Below are 6000 nucleotides of genomic sequence, written 5' to 3' on the forward strand. Positions count from 1 at the left end.
CGACCTCTAATCTACACCAGCCAGATCCGGCCTTGGACTATAATTCGCGCGCATATTCCGAGAGGTTCGCTGTATGAGTGACGAACGCGAACTCCTCCCACACTAGTATTTGGCCGTCAATAACGGGAATATACCTGGCCTGCGAATAATCAGTTATGTGAGCCGACGCCAAGGATAGGAGGAGATAAAATATGAGTCCGAACCTGTGGAATTGAACTTTAGCTATTTTTTTTTTCATAGAGAGGTATCCCACCACCAATGAAATAAGTTTAAACTAAGAAGGATGCCGGTGGCAATGAAACTTATAGCTAGTAAGAATTTATGCAAAATGGTTTAAAGGCGTAATAAAAATTAATAAAGAAGGACATGGTTGGTTGTATCATTTAAGATTGTCCTTGTGGAGCACCCTCCCCTTAATGAGGACCGTGGTCCCCAGGTCCGCTTTTACGGCTCTCTCCTCACACAAGGGTGTAAGTTTATTTCCTAGCCCTCTGTTGGATTTTACCAATACCTTTTCACCAACCTCGAAGACCCTATTCTGCCGGGATGTGTTCTCCCGGCTTCTTACCGCGTCCTGGGCGCTTTTTATTTTTTCTCGGATTTTCATCTGTAAGTCCTCCGAGTTCGTCTGTACAACATCAGCTGGTTTTTTGTTAATAACCGAGTGAATTGATCTGTTGTACTTGGCAGTGGCTATTAAAATCAACTCTATGGTATCAGTTATGCCTTTGTCAATCTTAATGCATCTAGCGAGCTCTAGCAGGGTGCTGTGTAAGCGTTCAACCTGTCCGTTAGATACACTGTGTAAGGGTGGTGCATTTGCGATGCCAACCCCAAAGTGGTTAATCAGCATGGTTGAGATCGTATGAGAATTCAATGAAGGTTCATTGTCGCAATAGATTGTTTTGGCTTTTGGAAAATAGTTCATTAGCTGCAACAGTGCTGGTTTCAGGTGCTCATTTGTTCTAGAGGGAATGGGTTGCACGACTGCGAACTTTGAGAACATGTCGATGCACGTCAGGAAGTATTTCTTGTCCGTTGAAAAGATATCAATGTGTAACATCTCCCCTGCATGGAACGGGATTGGTGACTCGCCGATTTCCTGTTTTTTGGGGTGCCTATCATATTTGGCCCTCGCGCAGATCTTGCACTTTTGGACAACTTCGTTGGCTAATTTAGTCATTTTAGGAAAATAATATTCGGAGAGCACCTGCTTGACATTCTCCTGTGCCGATCTGTGTGCCCTATTGTGCTCGGCAGTAATGATTTCCCGTCTCTCCGCAATTGCAAAAACGTCTGTCACTCGGTTTTTGCAATGCCAGAATTTGGTGGCTGGGAATTGCCGGACCAATTTATCCTGTATCATTGCTAGCGTATGCAGATCGCAATGTATGGCATTTACGCCCTTGGGGAATATGGTGTCCGCGAGTTCCTCAAGCAGAGACTCCATGCACGTGAAGTCAATGTTGTGCCGTCTCTTATTTCCAAAGAGCACGAAGCTGCGTTTAGACGGAAAGGGTGCTTCCTCCAGAGTTATCTGGTTCTGAAAGCAATTCGACGGCTTCTCCGTTGCTTCGATGGTGTGTGTGAGCGAGACTTCACTGTGGATAGTGGCCGCACACGTATAAGCTTCTTCCGCCTCCACAACGTTAAGTTGCTGTCTGGAGAGGGCATCCGCGACGAGATTCTCCTTGCCGGTCTTATAAAACATTTTAGCGCCGGACTCGTCGATGCGAGCTTTCAATCGTTTGGTTTTCGCATTCGGATTGGATTCCGGTACTGCGAATGTTAATGGCTGGTGGTCAGTATAGATGCTTATATCTTTTACTGCATATTAATAGTTTCGCAGCTTGGCCAGTGCCCAAATTATGGCTAAGAGTTCCCTCTCGTTTGTGGCGTAGTTGACCTCCCTGTCTTTCAATGTCCTTGAGATCATTGTTATTGGCCGACCCTCTTGGGACAATACTGCGCCAATGCCATAGGCATCTGTCGTTAGATCAAACGCCTTTTTGTAGTCGGGGTATCTCAGCATCACGTCGTCGGACGCCAAGATATTTCGTAGTTTCTGGAACGCGTGTTGTTGCGCCTCAGAAAACTAAACCGGAATGTTTCGTGACCTGTGTCTACTAACTGTTCCGTTTTCCCCCTTCAAGATGTCTGATATAGGCTTCGCTATTGCTGCAAAGTCCTTAATGAAACATCGATAATAGCTGGCTAGGCCTAGAAATGATCGTACCTCAAAAACACTTTTGGGTTCCGGAAATTCTTTTATAGCCTTTACCTTTTCTGGGTCTGTTGTGGCACCGTTACAAGTGACTATAAACCCAAGGAAGCTTACACTTTTCTAAAAAAAAGGTAGATTTTTCTCCCGATACTCTCATGTTCGCATCGTACAGGCTCTGCTTGATGTGAGAGTTTTCAACTTTTGAAAAAATGATTACGTCGTCAACGTAAACATAGCAGAACTTGCCGAACTGTTCCCGTAGGATGTCGTCGATGGCCCTCTGAAAAATGCTGCCTGCATTTTCGAGGCCAAACGGTAATCTGCGGAATTCATATTTCCCCCCATTTACTGAGAAAGAAGTTTTTTCTCTGTCGCGTTCCGCGAGTATGATTTGGTGATAGCCAGACTTGAGGTCCAGCGTTGAGATATATTTAGCATTAGCTAGGTTGCCTAATATCATGTTTATATTTGGCATGGGATATTTGTCGGACACGGTTCTTTCGTTTAATTTGCGAAAGTCAATAACTAGTCCCATTTTTCGGTTTCCAAGCTCATCGGTCCCTTTTTTATCCACAACCCATATCGGATTGTTGTAAGGGGATACCGACTTCTGAATTATCCCATTTTTAAGCAGATCCTCAATCTCTTTGTTGACGAATCCGCTGCTCCCATGAGGTACGAGTACATAACATATAACTTCGCGTATATGGGCTCCTCACTAACCGTTCTGATGGTATCTACCACCGACGTGTTGTAAGGTAAAGCCTCATTAGGGTCTGCAAAAGCCTTTTCCCTGGTCTTTAGCATTTCTAAGAACGCGTTTTTTGCCAATGGCGGTGCATCTGAGCAATCCACGTTGGTGAAGTTTACATCGGTATGGAAATCAGTCTGCTCTACTTCAGTGCCCCATTTTAGGTGGCCGGAAGCTAGGCAGAGTGACGCTCCTGCCTGTTTTAATAGGTCGAGGCCGATTATTCCATCAAAGGTAGTCAACTCTGGTAGTATGAAAAAGGTAGCCTTAAGATTGACTATTGAGACGAAGCATTTATTCGTGATAGTTGTACCCCCATGAAATGAATGAATGGTAAATGGGGAGTCTACTGGGCGAACGCCTTTCAATCCTTTGTGAGGTTGGATGAAATTTTTCGATGCGCCCGTGTCGATAAGGAATCTCATGTTTGTCTGATGACGGGCAGCAGGGATCTTCCCCTAAAAATGTATTATATCAGAGTCATACTCTGAGATGGCGTCATTATAGATTTTGGCCGCTGCGCTGGAAACTGTGGCGGTGTATTTTTCTTCAGTTTCGCCCGCGCTCTGCGCGACGTGGTTAACTCTCTGCCTTTTAATGGGGCCTGAACGATCGAACACGGCCGGCTTCCTGTTTTGGTAAGCCGGTGCCTGAGGAGGCTTGTGCATTTTGGACATTGAAGGGTCAATATCCATGGGCTCAGATTTATTTTCACGAAGTCTGTCAATGCGTGGAGCAGAGTGAACTTGAGCTTTGTGCTGCTTTGTGAAATAGGGATTTTTGGCAGCACCTGTTTGGAAACTATTCTGAGGAGGGGTTTGTTGACGCTCTTGCGCCTTTGGATATTGTTTTTTATCCCTATCCTCCTGGCTTCTTGCAAATGAGGCCGCGAAGGAGTACCTCTCGTGATTTGCCTCCACCTCCTGAGCCAAAGCAAGTGCTGTTGGCATGTCCTTTGGCTTCGCCGAGAAGAGAACATCTGTGAGGCTGCGTTTCAATCCCGAGATGAATCTCGAAGGGCATCATCCCGGAATTTTTCGCACAGGACTTCGGCCGCCGAAGCGTCGTGCGACATGGTGGCCTTGTTTGTGAGGAGGGTCAGTTTTTTCTCCACCTCGTCATAATATTGCACAGTGAAAGATTTCCCTGCCTGAGGGTGCCCATCTCCTGCTCTATGACATGCATTGGGCGTTTATCGCTATATGTAAAATCTAGGCGACTTATGATCGCATCGAAATTGAGTACTGTTCCGAATGACGACAGTACCGCGTCGTCGGGTCCCCTAACCTTGCTCCTGATTATTATTACTGCCTGGTTGTGGCGAGAGCTGCCATCCTATCGTCTAAAAATATGATACGCCGCTACGGCCGCCTGTCGCCAGGAGACGTATGTCTCCGGTGCTCCCGTAAATTCGGGCAAACACTTGTAACGATCCTGCTTTGCTGAGGTAGTTCAACGGTGTCCAGGGGCTCGTTCCAACATTTATTTATGTCAGGAGTGGTTGCTGTAAGAGGTCGACCCGGTTCCCAGAGTATGACACGTAAGCGGGTTCAGTGAAATCGAATCGGTATGCGTTTATTAAGAATTATTCGTTACATAGGATATATAGATATATATATACAGTTCGTGCTGCAGGGGCTCGTCCGCCCGTAGGTTGCTGGGGTTTTCTGTGTCGTCGTTCGGCGTCGTCGTTGGGTGTCGTCGTCCTGGTGGCGGCGGCGTCGGCGGCGGGGGCGGCGGGTACCCTGTGGATGAGAAAGAAAGAGCCATGTCCCTCTTGGCTATGCTTATGTCTAGGAAGATAAGACAGTTTGGAGGCCGCTTGGGTCTACCAGTTCCGAGAAGAGGGTGGAGTCGCTGGGGCTACCAGTTTCGAGAAGAGGGTGGAGGCCGCTTAGGTCTACCAGGGAATGAGAAGGGTGGCGACCACGAAGGGTCGGCCTTACCGATCTGATCGGTCCTAGTTCCGGGCACGCAGGGCCGGTGGGCCTCGGAGAACCGAGTGGTGGTCAGGGCGCGTTGCGGACCGACGCAACCCGGGTGAGAACCAGGTGTGATCGGTTCGGCAGACGGCCGAGGAGCGCCTCGGAGGACCGAGTGGTGGAGTCCCCAGAAGATCGGGTGTCACTAATGACGGTCGGTTTTGGGGTGTGGGATCCCAAAGGTCGGTTATCACTGATGACGGCCGGTCCTTAGGGTGTTGGGAAGAAGGGAAAGGGGGGGGAAACAACTAACTACAATGTATTGGGGTGGACGGGGTACTAGACCCTATCCCGAAAAAGACTCCGCAGTTAACTCCCAGAGAAGTTAGCTCACGCCAAAGGGTAAGCCTTACCTTCTCCGATCGCCGTCGGCCGCAGAGTGATCTGTCTGGGCCCCGGCGCCCTTTTTATATCCTCCCGGCCCTGGCCAGTGTGACTGTAGTTTCATAATCCTATAGCCATGGCCATACCGCGTGTGGCTTGTGGTGGCTATTGGTCAGTGTGACCGTTTCCTTTGTTTGGCGCGCCCGCCCGGATATTTAAATTTGAATATTTTCATTCAACTTAAATTTATTTCGGCTTCTTGCCTTTGAACTTATAATTATTTCGGCTTCTTGCCTTTTAGTATTGAACTTATAACTATTTCGGCTTCTTGCCTACTTAACGACTATCTATAGCTTATGTTATTATATCTACTTTGTGCGCTCCTGAGCGTCACACTTCCCCCCTCTTGCGAAGGCACGAAGTGTCTTATCGTGATGCGGCTTCCCCTTCCAAAGATGGCCTTCCACGTCTTCTGGTCGTCCTTCACTAGGATACTCTGCTGTTTCCCCTTTCTCCTCCTGTTCCATCTCTCTTTGATTTCATTGACCGCCCTGGCTGACATCGTCGCATCTCTGGGTACGATCCACCCCATATCGTTTGTGAAACACTCCACTCGTGGCGCCTGTGCGTCTGGGCGTGCCTCTGTCTCCTGGCCTGGTGTTGCTTCCTCTGCCTGTGCATCCGCCGCTTGTGTATCCATGTCCATCGGGTGTAGCTCC

Source organism: Drosophila elegans, unplaced genomic scaffold, assembly GCF_018152505.1.
Source record: "Drosophila elegans isolate 14027-0461.03 unplaced genomic scaffold, ASM1815250v1 contig_368, whole genome shotgun sequence".
Taxonomy (NCBI): domain Eukaryota; kingdom Metazoa; phylum Arthropoda; class Insecta; order Diptera; family Drosophilidae; genus Drosophila; species Drosophila elegans.